Source organism: Cryptomeria japonica, chromosome 4 (assembly GCF_030272615.1).
Source record: "Cryptomeria japonica chromosome 4, Sugi_1.0, whole genome shotgun sequence".
In the NCBI taxonomy this organism is placed as follows: Eukaryota; Viridiplantae; Streptophyta; class Pinopsida; order Cupressales; family Cupressaceae; genus Cryptomeria; species Cryptomeria japonica.
Genome location: NC_081408.1, coordinates 139504334 through 139524792, shown reverse-complemented (window position 1 = coordinate 139524792; position 20459 = coordinate 139504334).

Genomic DNA, 20459 nt, shown 5'->3' with positions numbered 1-20459 from the left:
GTTTGTCTTTATAGTCTCCTCTACCAACATGGATGATTTTTCCTCGTATGATGCTGGGAGAATGTCGAGCCTTCCATCTTTGGGTGCCTCAGAGAGGTTTTCGCCCTCAGATACGTCCTTTCTTTTTACTTTTTTGGAGTCAGATAGCGCCACAGCGTGGTTTTCGCCATAAGACCCTTGTTTTGTTTTTATTTTCACATTTTTGCGACTAGAAGGCCCGACACCCTCACCAAAGTATGCCATGTTGTTGAGGTCTATGGTGTATCCTGCTTTGTGGTCCCCAGGGGGAAGATCATCGCGAATGCCCAGATAGTCGACAATAGCTTCGTCATTTTGAAATGTATCAAATTGTGCTGGTCCTTCATGATCCCAGTCAATGAGTTGGGGATGAACAAGGGGAAGGTCTTTAGTGTTTTCAGCGTTTGCAGGGCTAATAGTGAAGATGTGGTTATATTCAGGTATGTCAAGGTAATCGTCGAGGTCATCGATGGCACTCTCCTCATCAGTTTCGATCGTGAGCGAATCCAAATTGTCATCACCAGTAGCACCTTCCGGGACAGGTGTCCTCATCCTATGTGATTTCAACCTAGGACCTTGAAACGAAGCTTGTGCGGGATCCTTATGGGTTGGTTCTTGACCAACTCTGAATTTTTTGTAAAATTCTTCCTCCTCTGTAGGTTCATCTGGCTCTCTGAATGTCTCGGTGAGCTCATAGTCACTGGAGGATTTGTTTGAACCCCATTCCCACTCATTGGAATCTGTGGAATAGTAATCCTCTTGTTGAACTTCAGCGACTTTGATTTGTGAGGTCCTTTCTGTTCTTTTATTGTGAATCTTGGAATTTAGAAAACCAAGTACCTTGGAACGTTCCCTTCTTGTAGTTAACTCAGGTTGTAAGGGCTCCATGACACCTTCTTTGCATAACCCGAGAGGGCTTTTTCCATCATACCCGAATCTTTGCAGAATTTTGAAACCTTTACCATAGTTCTCACAGGGTATAATAATCTGATCATGTGTGTCCTCTTCAATGTCTTTATAGAGCATTTTATATAAATTTTCTTCTTCTAGTTCACCCCATTTTTGAAAGATGGTAGGATCCCATTTGAGTATCATGATGGAGATTTTGTTGTTAGGATGTGGTCTCCCATACTCCTTTGGAGAGCTCACGACTTGTCGTAAAAACATTGTTTGATTCAAAGTATATTCTCCCATGCCTTTGTCTTGAAACTTGCCTCTAAGTTCACCTTGTTTGGATGTCGAGGGTTTTAATGACTCAGGATCAATGTATGCCGAAGAAGGAGTAGCCTCACGGTTACTGGGAATGATAGTCTCAGTATGTGATCTCAAATTATTGCAATATATGAATGGATTTGGATCACCGTTGACCGTTACCTCGACTCCATTATGAGGAAACTTAATGCATTGATGGTATGTCGATGGGACTGCCCTCATTTCATGAATCCACGGACGTCCTAGCAATATGTTATACGTGAGATCTAGATCTAGGACTTGACAAACCACATCCTTTGTGACTGGCCCTATTCTTAGCGGTAAGGTGACCGTGCCCTTGGAGGAGCGCTCTTCATCATCATACGCCTTGATGGTGATTTGGTTTGTAGAATTCACAACTTTGTCAGAATATCCCAATTGTCTGATGGTGCTCAATGTACAAATATTTAGACCTGCTCCTCCATCTATCAGGATTCGCTTTATTCGATGTTTATGTATGAAGGATTCAATGTGTAGAGGTGCATTATGAGGCTGACTTATGGAGGCGTCATCGGCTTCTGTGAATGTGAGGGAGTGGGGAACGGATAGGTATCCCACCATGGCTTGAAACTGGTCCACGTTCAGATCAGTAGGGACGACAGTATCTCTCAAGATTTTGTCAAGGATAGCTTTATGTGCAGGGGATATACGTAAGAGCTCAAGAATGGAGATGAGCGCAGGAGTCTTCCCTAGTTGTTCTACAAGGTCATACTCAGGCTTGGTTGATGAAGGATTGGTATTCTTAGTGGAGGCACCTGGCAACGTAATCTTACCTCGACGGGTTGTAACATGACATTCAGAGGTAGATTCGGAAGAAGATCCAACACCCTTTAGGAGAATCTTGGGTCTCTGAGAAGGATTCTCAGGATTTTTGTTTTTGATAGTAATAGTAGAGATATGATTGTCCATTGAGATGTGATTGATAGTAGAATCATAATTGTAAGGTGCTCTAGTGTAATTTGCTTGATCATTTGTGACTTTGCCTTTTCCTTTATCATGTTTTGGGAATGGTTCTTTAAACACCTCATGCTCTTGATTAGATGAATGCCCCTCAATCTCAATATCTCCTCTATCAATGAGATCTTGCACAATGTTTTTCAATCGATGGCAATTACTTGTCTTATGACCCTTGCTCTTATGAAACTCACAAAACTCATCATCATTCCACCAATTTGGTTTGACCTTTGGTTCATATGGAGGAAAATCTGGAACTGTGATTACTTTGTTTGCCACAAGCTTTTTGAATACTGATTCAAGTGGTTCTCCCAATGGAGTGTACTTCCTTCGTGGTTTAGAAGTTGTTTGATTGTTCACTTGATTGTTTGTAGAACTCGATCCAGAAAAGACGAACTTGGGTCTCACTGTGTTGGCATCAACAACACCATCATTAACTGTGTTCTTGTTCTTGTTCCAAAATTTTGGTTTGTCCTTTCCTTTAAAGTCCTCTTTGTTTTCTTTGAATAGCTTAATAAATCCTTGTTCAATTAAGACCTTTTCTGTTGCTAGGCCCTTTTCAATAACATCCTTGAATGTAGACAAACAAGCTTTTCTGAGATCATAGCCAATAGCCTTGTTAACGTTTTGTGTGAACATTTCCACCATTTGTTTTTGCGGGATTTCGCAAGAGCATCTGCTGGCTAAATTTCTCCATCTTTGTAAAAATGTTGCGAAAGATTCTCCTTCCTTTTGTTTCGTATTGCACAAGGTAGTAACTGAGACATCTGTTTCAATGTTGTAAGAGAAATGCTGAATGAATGCCTCTGCTAAGTCGCCCCATGACTTAATACCAGGAGGTAATTGAGAAAACCATTCCATAGCTTGGTCACCTAAGCTCTGTGGAAACAACCTCATCAAGTATGTTTCTTCTGCCGCTACCTCAATGCAAGCTGTGAAGAATTGTCTTATGTGTGCCTTGGGGTCTCCTCTCCCTCTATATTTGTCAAATTTTGGTGTCACAAAGTGTGCAGGAAATGGAGGCATTGGAATGCTCTTATCAAAGGGATAAGGACATATATCTCTCATAGTGTATGTAGGTTTTGATGTACTCATGTCCTCCACTTTCTTTTGTAGATCTCTAATTTGTTGCTCCAAATTATTCTTGGGAGGAGATTGATTTCTTGTAGCATACCCCATGTTTGAAACACCCATTTGAGGAGGAACTTGTTGCATGTATGGATGATACTGATCGTAGACATGTCCATATGGAGGTCTATATTGTTGTGGCATATAAGGAGCACTTGGCATAACTTCTTGTTGAGGGACCCCATATCTATTTTGTGCATATAAACCATATTCAATAGGTCTTTCATTTTCCATTGTGTTGCCCCCAATTTTGACATGAGGTCTCCTTGTGTCAAAATTTTGAGGATGTCCTTGAGTATCCACTTGTCTTGATTGATCCATACCTTGAGCATGTGTTTGAGCATAAGGCCTCCATGATGGTCTTTGAGTGTAAGTATCATATCTTTGAGCTTGTGTATGTGGGATTGCTGGCTTTTGAAGCAAAGCTGATGGTGACTCAGGCATCATATTATTCGGTCTTCTATTTCCTCCACTATTTGGTCTCCTTTGATCCATGTTGGATTGAGTTTGTTGTGCGGGTCGACTTTCCATAAGTTGAGATAAGTCAAAATCATGTGCTATTTTAGCTCCACTATGTGCCATCATTTGTAAAAAGTATTGTCGATCTCTCCTCATTATCTCTTCAACCAATCTATTGAAATGAGGATTCATTATGGATTCTTCTATGTCTGCTGATAGTATTGAAGAGTTGTCCACATTGTCATTGTGTGTAGTATTGTTGTTTATAGCGTTTGCGCTTTCCACATTCGGATTGTTTCTATAAACATTCATGTCTGGTAATGTAGTGTGCTCAGGATTGTAGAATAAATCATTGTCATACTCATAAGAACTCATGTTTGCGGATTCTTGAGCTTCTTTAGCTATTCTCCTAGATTTTTGAAGGCGGGTTTCAACCATGAACTAGGTGTTTGACCAAGATGTGAGAGACTAGATGAAAAATGACAAGAGTATGGAAAACCAAGAGTTGTATGGAGTGTAAATGAATCTGGAGGTGTACTTGCAATGTCCAAAGTGTAAGACCAAGTATGTAAGTAGTAGAGTAGGTGTGACTTCCAAGGAGAGGATCGTTTCTCTTGATGAGGTAAGCTGACCTTGACTCTAAGTAAAACCAAATGAGACCTAAAGGTAAGAAACCTTGATGAGGAACCACTTAGCAAAGTGTAGTTGTATGTAGTGTGTTGAAAAAGTATAGTGAGGACAAGCAAGTGACCTTTTTGACTCAAGTTTTAGACAAATATGAATGTAAAATGAGATGTGAAGCAATGATGGACTGTATGAGACCTTAGAACAGGCTGAATGCTAGATGAAACCTGAAGAGACAACCTAGGAAGCTCAAGTATGCCGAAACTGATTTTCTTTGTTTGCTTGACTGTTAAAGTTTTTATATCCTGACACAGACGCCTCTGTATACTGCACAGACGCGATTCCCAGACACAGACGCTTCTCTGTTTGACGCAGACGCTGATAAAAACACAGACGCTATTCTGTCCTTCACAGACGGACTTGTATGACTCAGACGCGGTTAAAACAGACACAGACGCGGTTAAAACAGACACAGACGCGTTTCTGTAACCTTGGTGCAATTTTTCCGATCTGTGAAGTTGTTTTGTTGTGACCAAATCCGACTGTTTTGACTATTTTTCGTGACAAGAGGACACAATATTGATGACTCAATGTTGACAAACTGTTTAGACCCCAAAAGTGTGTTGTTTGATGTAAAAAGTTTTGCATACACTTGAAGACACAAAAGACACAATGTTTTGTTGTTTTGTCTTGAATGTTTGAGTGTTTAGCATAAGACAAGCACAAATCTTAGGGCTGGCCAAGACAATAGTTGTTGATCCCACATAGGGTTTTACCCCCAAGGCTACGCTATTCAGAGCGGATACTTAGATGCTTGACCTCACTGGCTCCACCCTCGACATTCACTTCTCGGGTCAGCCAAGCATCAGTCCCCATGAAAACTCCCCATGGCGAACTTTGTATCTCTACTAAGAACCGTATGTGTGTGGGCCGCTACCAGAGGTCCGACCTCCTGCCTCAACAACTAGAAGGATTTGGGCTTCTAAAACAAAAAGGTGCTAGTAAGGGCATCCGCTCGTGTGGCCATACATGCGGCACTTTCAGCTCTGTAAATACAGAAGGCTCCCAGCCGGTAGGGGTTACGCCCTACAAATGATCAAATAAATTTGAACAAACGGGTTTATGGGGAGACATAGTGTCGGTATGAACTAATCAGCACACGTTATTCATAGTTTTCACCATGAATACATTTGATTATAGTGGTTCGGAAGAGGTGGGTTTTCCTCGCTACCACTTGGGTCGTTCTCTTCTCACTAGTAGTCCTAATGACCACACGGGAAGACAGGCCCTCTAAAGATTAAACAAAAAGAGCCTATTGCTCAAGACACAAAGGACAATGATTCAATTTTAGTGCACCAATGGAAGTGTTTGCTAATCTATGAAAACAAGGCACACAACAAAATTACAAAACCCTAGCTAAGGCCCTGCAACAAAATTGTTAGTAGTTTGGGTTGTTTCAAATGATAACCCCTTCCTGCAAGCACACAAGTTAGGTAAATTTTAGAAAACCCAAAAGACTTTGTGAAAAGGGGCCTTCAACAAAACGTTTTTTTTTGCCTTCAAAGCAAGCTGCACAAACCAGGTTAGCTAGATCTGCAAGGGTTAGCCGAAAATAAACCAGATCTGAAACCCTAAGTATGAAAATCCGAAAACCCGAATCAAAGAAAAATTAAAAATTGCAAAACAGAAATCACAGACACTTCTATACCAGACACAGACGCGTCTGTATTACACAGACGCGGTTCTGTGATGCACAGACGTGCTCAGAGACCGCAGACGCTTTTCCAGAACACAGACGCGATAAGATCAATCACAGACGCGGTTTTAATTCACAGACGCGGTTCCAGAAACCTGCAAAAATAAAATCTGGCAAAAACACAGACGCGATTCACGATATTGTAGACGCTTCTGAAACACAAAAACGCGATCCGAATGCTCGCAGACGCGGAAAAACCTAAAATGTTGTCGAAAATTGTCCGATCTGCAACTTCAAAATGCAAAATCTGCAATAAAAATGTTAAATGCAAAGGGACAAGAGTCCCACCGGGCGTGCCAAAATGTATATGGTGAAAATGGATAACAATAACAACAATATTGCAAGGCTAAATGAATCCAACCACTAAACCCTAGCCTAACAATGAACAAAGATCCACCATAACATATGAAGATTACCTAAGACAATGCAAAATAACTCAAAATCACAAAGATTACACCATCACATGTCCACTAGGGTTTTGATCTCCATTCTTCCTATCTCCATTGATCTTGCTTGATATATTTGCTCTTAGATTTTTGTATGCACAAGAGCTCAACAAAGAACAGAATGTGGTTGCAAGTAGGATCGTAGTATAGCCAAGTACTCCAAATCAGTCATTAGGGTTTGACAATGAAGAAAGCATCTCCTTAAATAGAAGACACAATAAGAAATGGAGGGTTAAGATTGAGAGGTGTAAAAAGAGAGGTCGGCTAGGATTAGAGGGTAGGTAAAAGAAATACCAAAATAATGAAAGAGGTAGGTAGTGTAGGAATTAAGAGATGAATGACATGTGTCATGTGTAGAAAAAGCTAATGAATTAATTAAATAAATAAAGATTTATTTAATTAATAGAAAAAGTAGGACAATTAAATAAATAAAATATTTATTTAATTTAGGAAAGGGATAATTTAAATAAATAAATGTATTTATTTAAATGAGAAATAAGGCTAGAAGAGGATAAATGAATTAATTAAATAAATAAAAATTTATTTAATTAATAGAAGAATTAGGCTTAGATAATTAAATAAATAAAATATTTATTTAATTAAACATGACAATTTTGGGTGTCTACAGTAGTAAATGCAAATAAGGACAATTTTATCATATAAATGAATCTAAATGTCATGAGTGTGTAATAATGAAATGATATAATGATACTAATGCAAGTAATTGAGAATGAACTATATGTAGTAAGTGCAACTAAATGATATTAAATGCACGCTAATGAATGGCTAAAAATTTCAATAAAGCTATATGCAAGTACATGATAATGAACTAGGCTTTATGCAAATGCAACTAAACGTAAGGAAATGATGATGTGATTATGATAGATGAATGCAAGGTTGTTTAAACTTCGCATGATGCACTGATGATGTATCAAAGAACTCTGTCATGATTGTATCCAAGACCAACTCAATTTTTAGATAACATCTCATATTAATTTTGTTCACACTTGCACACAAAATCATGTATATGAATAATGAATTTTAAATGGATGGATGACATGCAACGAAATGCAATATAAACAAATGAGATGGAATGATGATCCATAGTGCTTTATTTTCATCATTGAGCTTTTAAAATGTTGTAAGAAAATACAAGCAACTTGACATAATGATTCAAGATGACCTGAGTATTGCTTACATGGATTTTGATATAGCAAGTTAATACAAACAACTTTGATATAATGGATCAAGTTGACCTGAGTATTGCTTGCGGAATAGACAAGGATTATCTCCTTTCATGCATGACTTGGAATGTCCTCCTTGATCTTTTGTCGATCATATCCTGAGACAAGTTCATACCATAATAAGAGATAAATCATTATCGAGCGTGGGTGAGGCAGTAGGAACAAAAGATGGAGCATTGTACCTGCAAGCAAACAATATATATAAAGAATAAAGAATATGGACCCTCGATAATGGTTCATGCTCATATGGTCAAGGTATACGCTGTAGTCAGCAAGCCATAGTGATCCATGACTATAGTTTGCATATGATCACGTAGCTTAGTGAACTTCCCATGTAGACACCATTAGTACATGCCCTAGAATTTCATCGGAATAATTCACAGAAGACATACAAACAATGCTTAGGAACCATCACGACCACTCTAATCACTTGTGGATATCCTGGAGTAGTGTAGGAACCTGATATATATAAATGAATGAATAACCTACAAATCAAGCAAGTATTTGATAGCTTTAAACATGATTTTCTTGTCAAAGAAAACAATATCATGTCTTTGTTGTGGTAAGGAAGGATGCATCCTTGTTAAGACAGTTCGTGTGTTGATGTTGGTTGTTTGGTCGATTTGATAAGTGATCATCATTTTGAGTTTTTCACAATGCTTGTTTGGTATCTGCTCAGATGAGTATGTACAAGGTGTTGCCATGTTTTTGTTTGATTTTTGATGTTTTCTGATGTTTTTGGATTTTGTGATTGTTTTGAATGTTTTTGGATTTTTGCGATTGTTTTTGAATGTTTTTGGTATTTTGTGAGACATTTTTGAATGAAGAACCCAACGAATCACAAGTAATGTAGAATCCACTTCCATCAATAGGTCAAGGGCATTGCCCCTAGTTTTTAGACATGACTATGAAAAAGCGAGATGCAAGACGCATGAAGTACTTTCTTGGATTGTAGATCAATAACAAGCCATGACTTTGACAAAGGGATGAATGGATGTAATGAATGTAATGAATGTGGTCGCAACAAGCTTGAAAGACAATGGAGCCATAGCATTTACGAGTGGTGCCTATTTGCCAGGTTTTCACCATCGCACTGACCCAAGGTGCCACCAGAGTGGTTGTTCACCGTTTGGATGCATGAGTTTTCTTTACTATTTTGATGTTTTTGTATTTTCTCCAAGACATTTTTCAAAATGTTTTTGGTGTTTTTCTGGTATGTATGGGAGTCTGATGCTCTGTACAGCTTTAGGTATAAAACCATTTGAGGTGCATGCTGTTGATCGGATCTGATAGTGGTTCTCCTTCTGAAGTAGCTAACTGATATGCCCCGGACCCAAATACAGTAGTGATAACATATGGACCCAGCCAGTTTGATTCAAACTTTCCCTGATGTTCTCTGTTTGGTTGGTTACGAGGATTCTCTCAAAGAACAAGATCACCTACCTCAAATGTACAGGGTCGAACTCGATGATTATAGCTTCTGCTCATGCGCTGTTGATAGGATTTGAGGTGGTTGTATGCAACTTGTCATTTCTCATCAAGTAGTTCCAAGTCTTGAAGATGTGATACTCTGTATGCTTCATCATCTATCAGATTATCCAAGGAAACCTGTAGAGATGGTATCTCAACCTCAATATGTAAGATAGCTTCTGCACCATAGACCAGTGAATAAGGAGTTGCACCTGTAGGGGTTCAAATGCTAGTTCGATACCCCCATAGTGCTGGATTTAATTGAACATGCCAATCACGACCGACATCATTGACTGTCTTCTTGAGGATTCTCAATATGTTCTTATTTGATGCTTCGGCCTGACCATTGCCTTGTGGGTAATAGGGAGTGGAAAAGCGGTGTTGGATATGAAATTTCTCACAAAGTTCACAGACATCCTGATTTTTGAAAGGAAGCCCGTTATCTGTGATGATGAACATGGGTACACCATACCGGAAAATGATGCAATTAAGGATGAATGAGGTGATTTGCTTGCCGGTGACTTGGGTAAGTGGAACAACTTCGATCCACTTTGTGAAGTATTCGGTGGTGGTAATAATGAATTTGTGGCCGTTGGATGAAGATGGATGGATTTTACCCACAAGGTCAAGTCCCCATTGACAAAAAGGCCATGGTGTTGTGATTGGTTGCAATTCCTATGCTGGTGCATGTATGAGGTCTCCATGAACTTGGCATTTCTTGCACTTTTTGACAAAATAGTAGGAGTCTTTTTCCATGGATGGCCAATAGTATCCAGTGCACATGAGTTTCTTGGCTAGTGAAGGGCCACTTGCATGAGTTCCACAAATTCCTTCATGTACCTCTTCCAAGGCCTTTGTTATCTCCTCTTGTTCCAGACATCAAAGGAGAGTACCATCAACACTACATCAGTATAGGGTTTCAGCAATAATGGTATATCGAGCGGTTTGGTGAATGAAGGTTTTACGTTGGTTATTCAATTGGTTAGGAGGAAGTGTGTGATCGCAGAGGTAGGTGTAGAACTCATCATACCATGGGGATTTAGAACCAACAAGGTGACATATCATCTTGGATTTGGGGATATCATAAGTGAGAATCCAAAGCTGTTCTACCAAGAACTCGTAGCGTGTCGAATTCTATGGAAGATCTAGGAGAGATGCGATGGTAGCCATAGCGTCAGTGGCTCGATTCTAATCTCTGGGTATCTGCTCAAATGTGATAGTAGTAAATGATGCCTTTAAACTATCCACCATTTGCTTATACGACATGAGTTTATCATCCTTGGTCTGATATTCATTTGTGACTTTTCAGATGACCAGTTGAGAGTCACCATATATCTGTAACTCTTTCAATTTCCATTGTATGGCGAGTCTGAGTCCTGTAATCAAGGCCTCATATTCTGCTATGTTGTTTGTGCATGGAAATGTGAGCCTGTAAGACTTCGGGATGCTATCACCTTGAGGTGTGATAAAGAGAATGCCTGCCCCCGAGCCATGCTTAGTGTATGAACCATCACAGTATAGTTTCCATGGTTGTGCTTCTGTGATCATGAATATCTCTTCATCTAGAAAATTGGAAATGAGAGGATGATCGCCTATGAGGGGTGCATTGGCCAACTGATCTGTAATAACTTGCACTTTGATAGCCTTACGGTCCACATACTCAATGTCAAATTCACTTAGAATCATCACCCATTTGGCCAAGCGACCAGTCAATGCTGCTTTGCTGAGTAAGTACTTTAGTGAATCGATCTTAGCAATGAGTTGTACTTTATGTGTTAACAGATAATGCCTCAGTTTAGTGGCTGCCAAGATGACTGCTAGGAAATCTCGCTCAATAGGTGTGTAGTTGAGTTCATAGCTGACCAGTGTGCGAGAGATGTAGTATATAGCACACTCTTTCCCTTCTGCATTGTGTTAAGCCAATAGCACTCCCAATAGAGCAATAGAGGCTTACTCAGATCCGATGGGATCAACGATGGTGTATTCATGAGATAGTCTTTAAGCATCTGGAATGCTTGCTGGCATCTGGTATCCCATTGAAAGTGGATGTTCTTGTGTAACATATGTGTAAAGGGGTGACACTTATCGGCCAGTTGTGCAATGAATCATCAGATGGATTGTAGCCGCCCTTGTAATGTCCTTAGCTGACTGATATTCTTTGGAGGTGGCATGTCCATGATTGCTTTGACCTTTGCTAGGTCGACCTCAATGCCTTTGCTGGAGACAATGTATCCGAGAAGTTTCCCTGAGGTTACTCCAAAGACACATTTCTTTGGGTTGAGTCGAACATGATATTGTTCTAGTGTATCAAAGATTTTCTCTAATATTTCTAGATGACCTTCTCTTGTGATTGATTTTGCTAGTAAGTCATCAACATAATCTTCCATTATGGTATGCATCATATCATGGAAGATAGTGGTCATTGCCCTTTGATAGGTCGCTCCTGCATTCTTGAGACCAAAAGGCATTACATTCCAGCAGTATGTTCCCCATGGACATGTGAAGGCCGTCTTATGCTGATCCTCTAATGCGATATTTATCTGATTGTACCCTGAAAAGCCATCCATGAGTGAAAGCATTGCATGTCCCGCTGTTAGGTCCACTATTATGTCGATGTTTGGTAGGGGGAAGTCATCTTTAGGACATGCCTTGTTCAGATCTCTGAAATCCATACAGATATAGATGCCCCCATTTGGCTTGCCAACAGGAACAATATTGGAGATCCAATCTGCATAATCAATTGGTCTAATGAAACCAACATCCAAAAGTTTCATAAGTTCTGTTTTGACTAGGACTGCAATTTGGGGATGCATCTTGTGAAGCTTCTGTTTGACAGGCTTAGCTCCTTCTGCTACTATGAGGTGATGCATGACTAAATATGGATCAAGACCAGGCATATCTGCATATGACCATACGAAGTTGATCTGACATTTCTAGAAGAATTCAACAAACTTGGGCTCTTCCTCCGGAGTCAAAAGAGATGCCAAATGTATGTGGTGAGGAGTTTCAGGAGTCCCCACATTGTATTCTTTGGTTTCCTCGATCAGAATCGTTCATCATTCCTGCTGTGTACTAGAGGGGAGAATGTCAAACCTTTCATCCTCAGGTGCCTCGGAGAGGTTTTCACCATTGGATACGCTCTTTCTTTTTACCTTTGTGGGATCAAACAGTGCCACAATGTGGTTTTCACTGGTAGATCCATGTTTTATTGTTATATTTTTGCAGCTAAAAGGTTTGGCATCCTCCCCAAATTATGCTGTGCTATTAAGTTCTATGGTGAATCCAAATTTATGATCCCCGCTTGGTATGTTATCCCGTAGTTCCAAAAAATCAATGATCGCCTCATCGTTTTGGAAGTGGTCAAGGCATGGGGGGTTAGGTTGGTTCCATTCGATGAGCTCAGGATGGATAATGGGCATTACCTCATCGATTAGGTTAAGTTTGTTAAATGTGTCAGTGAGGGTTAAGACATTATGGTCAAGGTCGTTGATGGTACTCTCCCTATCAAAATCGGGCGTAGGATGTGACGTAGGGTCTATGGAAGATGTGTCCAGTTCAGGAACCCAAGAGGTCTTTATCTATGCTTCTCCATAAATAGAGATGTCTTTGTGAGGTGGAGGGGGTGACATGTCTTCCTCATATGAAGTATTTAGATGTACTGAATCAAATTCCCAATCATGTGAGTCGGTCTCTGAGTCGCTTTCCAGTAGCCGATTGCTATACCATACTGGGATATCTTTTGAGTTAAACACTGTAGGTGTGATCGACTGATGTACCATTGTAGATGTAATGATCGGTGCTATAGGAAGAATTATGGGAATCAGTGAATCCGATACAGGAGCATTGGTGTTGTTGACTCTGCCGCTTCTGTTGGAATTGCCAGTGTTGTCGATACTATTGGAAATTCTGATATAGTGGCTGCTGCTAATGGTGCTTTTGATGTTATTGCTGCTGCTGATGGGGTTGCAAGTTTGATTGGTGGAATGATGGGTGGTGCTGCTTTTATAATCAGAGGTGGCCTCTTTGTAATAGGCTGATATAGTGGTTTGCTGGGTTTCCCTTTGAAGCTGTGTTTAGGAAGGAGCTCCTTTTGAAAGCCTAAGCCTATGTTATCTTTGGGCTTCAATTCTAGCTGCAACGACTCATGTCACCCTTGTTTACAAGGTCCCAAAGCACTTTGACCATCATAACCCATTCTTTGCATAATGAGAAGGCCTTTTCCATATTGATCTGTGGGAAGCGTAGCTTGTGGAATGTCCATGGTGATAGGATCTTTATAGATCCATTCTGCTAAGTCCTCATCTCTGGTCTCTTCTTCTTGACTTTTTCCAAGGATGAAAGGCGTCAAAGTGCATGCTGGTGTGACCAGTGGTGTATGAAGTACCTATTGAGGTTTACCATGAGTTCTTGGAGAAGTGGGCATTTGTCCAACACAAAAGAGTTGGCTTAGAATATACTCCCTAGGACCTTCCTCTACTATTTTCATCTTGAGCTTATCTTGCTTGGGTATAGTGGTGTTTGAACTGGAAAGAGAGGTCGAACTTACATATGAGGTGGATGAGATGGCTTCCTTGTTGTTAGGAACGCTAATCTCTGGTTGATGATTTATATTATGACAATATGCAAAGGGATTTGCATCACCCAGAATGGTAATTTCTACACCGTTATGAGGAAACTTGATACACTGATGGTAGGTGGATGGAATGGCTTGCATGGCGTGTATCCAAGGTCCTCCTAATAATAAATTGTATGGCAGAGGAAGGTCCATAACCTGACATATGATGTGCTTCACCATTGGGCCCACTTGGATTGGTAGTAACACTGCTCCTTTGGATGAACGCTCTGCATCATCATAAGCTTTGATTGTGATATTCTTACGGGGATCCACTAATTCAATTGCATATCCCAATGCTATGACTAATTGTAGTGTATAGATATTCAAGCCTGCTCCATTGTCGATCAAGATTCACTTGATCCTATGCTGGTTGATAAACCCTTAAATATGGAGTGAGACATTATGAGGTTGCTGGAAGGATGTGTTGTCACTTTCGGAAAAAGTGAGACAAGGTGATGACCTTAGATTTCCAACCATGGCTTGGAACTGAACTGTATTCAAATTTGCAGGGACTGACGCCTCTTGGAGAGCTTGATCCAAGATTGTTCTATGAGAAGGAGAGAGACGCAATAGCTCTAAGATAGATATTAGTGCAGGCATTTTATCTAATTGGTCCACGAGGTTATACTGCTTTTGGATTGATGTGGTACCTTGTGGAGCTGCTTTTATGGTAACCTTGCCCCGACGTGTAACAACATTGCAATTGGAGCTAGATTTTTTATGGTAATAGTTGGAATTTGTTCATTGGCATCATACAGGTGATTCACAATGTAATTATACGCGGCTCATGTATAATTAGTGGTATCAGTGTTTCTCCCTGAAGTGGAAGGACCCCTTTGATCTTATGATGGAAGTGGATTTTTGAACATCGGATGATCATTGTTTGTTGTCTTTGGGTCATGACCTTCAATTTTGATATCACCTCGGTCAATAAGATCTTGAATAAGATCTTTCGATCTGTGACAATTGCTTGTCTTATGTCCCTTTCCTTGATGGAAATCACAATGTTCAGTATCCCTCCACCATGCAGGTTTGACTTGAGGCTCGTAATTTGATGTTTTGGGTAGGGTTACCAGATTTTGAGAAACCAATTGGCGTAACACTGTTTCAGTGGGTACCCTAAGGGAGTGTATGTTCACTTTAGTTTAAAATTTTGTTGACGCTGTCTGGGTTCCTCTTGACGTATGTTGCGTCCTTGATTTGGAGGAGCAACTATGTTATTCTTGGGTGGGGGGTTCTGTCATGCAAACCGAACAACAGGTTGTGCACTTTTGATAGTCCTAGCATCCACAACCCTATCATTGATGACATTTTTATTTTTGTTCTAGAATTTCGGCTTGTCACTATTGAGGCGCAGGCGAGGGCCATTCTTTGGCTCATTGTAGATTTTGATTAGCCCTTTTTTGATGAGAGCCCGTTCACACTTTAAACCTTTTGTGATCATCTCATTGAAGGAATTTGTGTCTTTGAGGTATAGGTGAAATTCCATTTCGTCATTTAAGTTGGAAATAAATATTTCCACTAATTCTTGTTCAGGTAATTGAAGGGAACTTCTGCTAGACATTTGACGCCATCGTTGTAGAAAGATCGAAAATAGCTCGCCTGGTTTTTGTTTAGTGTTACATAGATCGGCCATTGTGATATCCCGTTCAGTTTTGTGTGAGTAATGTGCTAGGAACTTCTAGATAAGTTCTTCAAAGGTCCTAATGCCACCTGGTAATCGGGAAAACTATGATGTGGTTGTTCCTCCCAAACTCTGGGGAAAGAGTCGCATTAGGTATGTATCCTCGTATGCCACTTCTAGGCATGCTGAATGGAATTCTCTAACATGGTCACAAGGATCTCCTTTTCCTCTATACTTTTCAAACTTGGGTGTTTTAAACCCTCGTGGAAAAGGTGGCATATGAAGATTCCTATCAAAGGGATAGGGACAAATATCATTGAGTGAAAAATGGTTTGTTTTCACGCCACTGCGAAGCTGTTGGGCAAGAGTTTCGACTTGTTGCCGCAACATGTCTATGTCATTTAGAGGAGGAGGAGGTGGGGGATTATCTTGATGAAGGTTGTATCTGATGTGATCTCATCCTCTTTCATCCTCATTACGACTTTGGCATTTTGATGCTTGTCTTAGTTGTGCAACATCAAAGTCAGAAGGTAGTTTGGCTCCCTCTTGAGCAAGCCTCAAAAAGTGAGCATCAACATTGCTCTTGAGTATTTCATCAAAAAGTCAATTAAAGAGAGGGTTGTGTTGTGCCCTTTCTATTGCCGCAGGAGTAGGATTACTTGGATTTTCATCATTGATGTTTCCTCCAAGGGCTTCTTGGAATTCATTGATGTTTTCCTCCTCTTCTTCTTCAATTTCCATTTGTCTAGTTCTTGATCTAGTATGAGCCATTTTGTTCACAAGTTTTTGTTGAAGTTGGGTGAAAATGATGATGAGCTATTGATGAAATAAGAGATTTATGTTTGGTGGAGTTTTCTGCATATGAGTCTCTAGCACTAAAGATAGATATTACCAAATTCCTTTCTTGAATTGCTTGTTGTGTTTGATTGACAAAGTTTAGTGTAATAAGGTTTAGAGGGATCTGAGATGTGTTACAGATTCAACTACCTAGTAATGAGAGGATTCACTCAAAGGCTAGTTTTAACCTGTGTAGAAATGTCTCTTAGGATGAATTTTATCCTAGATGTAGAGACACTCTAAAAAGTAATGTTTTGTGTCTGATTCAAGTAATATCTAAAGAGAACTTAGGATAAAAACCTCTTGATGTTTTGAGAGTTGAAATGGATGAGATGATGTGTGAAAAGTGGTAATGGATGAGATGTTTAACTTCAATAGAAAATTCGTGTTACACAAGGAACAAGCTCTTCTTCTTCCCTTTTGGGGGTTGGTGGTTCTTCTCAAGATACGTTGTATGTGATACAAATGTCTGGAAAGAAGTCATGGTTGATCTTGCCTCCTTTGTTTTTGTGATAACTCAAAGCTCTATATTGCATAAAAGCTCTGTGGTTCAATGAATCTTGATCAAATTCGTTTGACTTCCCTTGAAGATAAAGATGCATGTGATGCAAGAAGGCTCTATTAGAGACAAAGATTTGTTTATTAAGATAGAAAAATTTCCTCCTTTTGATTAAAGCCTTTGAGCTCAAGGGTCTTCTTTTCAAGTTGACATGTTGATGAAGATTCTTCTTTCTCAAGATGTGAAGAATGGTCATATAGTTTGATACTCTTGCTCTTTGTTTTTTTTTTGTTGGATGAATCACTTTGTTTTTGGAATTGGTTTTTGGATGTTTCTTTGACAAGAAAAGAAAGCAAGCACACAAACACAATAATGTTGCCTCAAAAGGCACAAGTAAGTGTGGGTCTAGATCAACCCAATCCTTGGACTTTTATGACCCTTTCCTTCAAATGTATTTTAGGTGTTTTCCAAAGCCTGAAGTCGGCTCAATTTGTACTGGTCTGACACAAAACAAAGACACTTCAAACACTTTTTATCCCTAAGGTCAAATGGCCAGTTGTGATAATTTCAGCCCACATCTTGATATTTCATCAACTTTGGTACTACATACCTTATAAATCCCGTCGTGGTAGGTAAGGATGTGATATACTAAGTCTTGCATGAGCATAACAAATAGATGATCCCTATGATGGGGGACTCACCACTTTTATCAGGCTATGAGTAACCTTTCAAAAAACTATGTTTCTACTCAAGGAAATATGTATGGTGAGTATCTTGGGAGCAAAACCATCTATGCTCTTGCACTGAACTTTTCACAAATATCCTCAATCAATAGAATAGGTGGGCTACTACTTAAAGGTGTTTAGTCATGTTCGATGTTTTTAGACATAAGTTCATTATGCAGTGACTCACTTAAGAGCCTTGTAACTTGTGGTGGGGCCCATTTATCCTTTCAGCAAGTTACATTGTAGGAACAACTATACCTAAGGCTACAACTTTCGCTCTCACCTGATTTTTATAGTGGCTCGAAAGATTTACCACGCGAGGTCGTTCCCAAGAGTGATTGATCCCTTGGCAGGCCTCTCTTAAAAAGACAAAACTTGAGTGTTACTAACACTTTTCTCTTGCACCAAGGACCACGAGAGCCAAGGGAGAGGATAGTGTGTGTTAGAAGTAGGACCACTCGACAAACTCTTTTGCACAAGTGTGCCAAACACAAAATACACTTGTTCTTTTTAACTTGTCATTGTTGTTGGTGTAAATAATTATTTATCATGGATATCATTACACTTTACTTAAGTTTACTTAGGTATATGCATTTCATAGTAGTTTGGGTATGAGACACTTGGGTGTTTGTGCCACATTGGGATAATGTGTGTAGGAGAATTTCCACTTTTTATGGTGTGATCTTGTTGTTACACTCCACATTCAGTGGGTGATCCACCTCATGTGGACTATTATATTATTTCTCCTACCTACCCACACCTATTTCCTACCTACCCTTGTTTCTTATTGAGCCACATGTCATGTTTGTGTGCTCACATATCCCTAGCCTTGCGTATATAAGCAGGCTCATCTACTTTGTTTGTACGGACAATCACGAGCAATCAATCTATATGTTGTAATAATCCAGTTGATCATATTTTGCATCTTGATAGAATACAGTTTATTCCTATCATCTATTTTGTCTCTCTTATTTGTGTTTTCCATTGCCTCTTGATCTTGGAAAAATCTCACATGGTATCAGAGCTCTCTCATGGTATCAAAATTCTCACATGGTATCAGAGCCATTAGAGTGCCATTGGTTTGCTAATTGAGAGAAATTTGATGCTATTTGGGGTTTGTATTTTGGAGCTTTCTATTGTAGGTTTTTATTGAAGCTTGATGGGTCAAATATGAGATTACCATTGGATTGAGGAGGTCCAAGAAAGTCAGTTTTGCCTTTTGTTTCATCCAAATTAGACTTCGGAGGCCAAATCTAGAGGCATTTGAAGTTTGATGCAGAGACGGAAATTTTCCAGAAATTATAATTTTGCAGACAATTTTCAAATAGTGATATCTTACTCATCCGAACTCCTTTTTTCGAGCAATATTTTTTGTTTTGGGGTATAATTTTGTGATCTGTACAGTGCTGCAGGATTTTTCTGTTTTTTGGATACAAGTTTTTCGGAAATCATGAAATCTTAATTTTTACAACTTTGAAGGCTTCATTTGGGCTCATATGGACTCCTTTTCAGGTGTTGTTTTTTTTTAAAGTGCATAATTGTTTGTCTACTTTCATAATCTATCATTTTTTTGCAGTGATTCTGAGTAGAAATTGTACTTTCAGTATTTGGTTATTTTTGGCCTATTTGGTACTTGCATTTTGCTTGGATCTCAGTTTAGATCACTAGCAGTATTTGTTGAAGTTTCTTAGATCTCATTTTGAGAAGTTGTAAATTGAAATCAGAAGTCCACTTTGCCTTGTTTTGCAAGTGGCCCATTGTATATGCACTAAGTATAAAGTGCCAACATGATCTTTTTATGGGGGGTCAGTTGTTCATTTATATCTCTTGGTGAAATTCCATCCGGAGGCATCTTCATTTGTAGTATTCTACAGGGCTTCTTTGTTGGTGGCATCATTTTCATGTTTCCACATTTGAATATTTTATCATGATGTATGCTCTTGCTTGAGCAATGTTGTACTCGCACTATCATAAAGTGCCACACTTCTTTGTATGTTGTCATTGTTGACATATTTGATGTAATCCTCTTGTACACGTAGATTAGGAATATCTTGTGAGACTTGGTGCATGGCTCCAGTTGAGACTTAGATTGTACACATTTGTGCATGGCTTCCGTGAGACTTGGATTGTACCGGTATTTCTACTATTTCTGAGTATCCAGATGATGCTCACAATAGGTTGTCTCCATGCCTGATCTTCTTTTTTGTTGCAGTGAGTGATTCATCGTCATCGACTTGGTACCTGGTTTTATCACACTTTGACAATATTGGTGCAGCATTGGCTCTCTTTCTTCCTTATGGGGAGGTATTTTTGGTCATCTTCATTGGACCATCTTTGCAGGAGATTCGACATTGAGGGGGGGCTTCATGGTCTCTTCTTCTCTCTTATGGGGGGGACACAGTTTTGTTCTTCTCATTCATCATTGAGAGCATTGTGTGCTTTCATCATCTCTCTTTTGGTAGAGGGTTTTTTCCCATTGGGTTTTTCTCTCTTTCCTCATTTATGGGAGATTGCATTTGCATTTGTACATGGGTACCTAACATGGCCTAGTAGTCGGGACCCATCTTGCATTGCTTAGTTGCATTTTAGACTTTAAGTGCATTCCCCTAAGTTGCACTTAAGGGGGGGTGTTGGTGTAAATAATTATTCATCATGGATATTATTACACTTTACTTAAGTTTACTTAGGTATATGCATTTCATAGTAGTTTGGGTATGAGACACTTGGGTGTTTGTGCCACATTGGGATAGTGTGTGTAGAAGAATTTCCACTTTTTATGGTGTGATCTTGTTGTTACACTCCACATTCA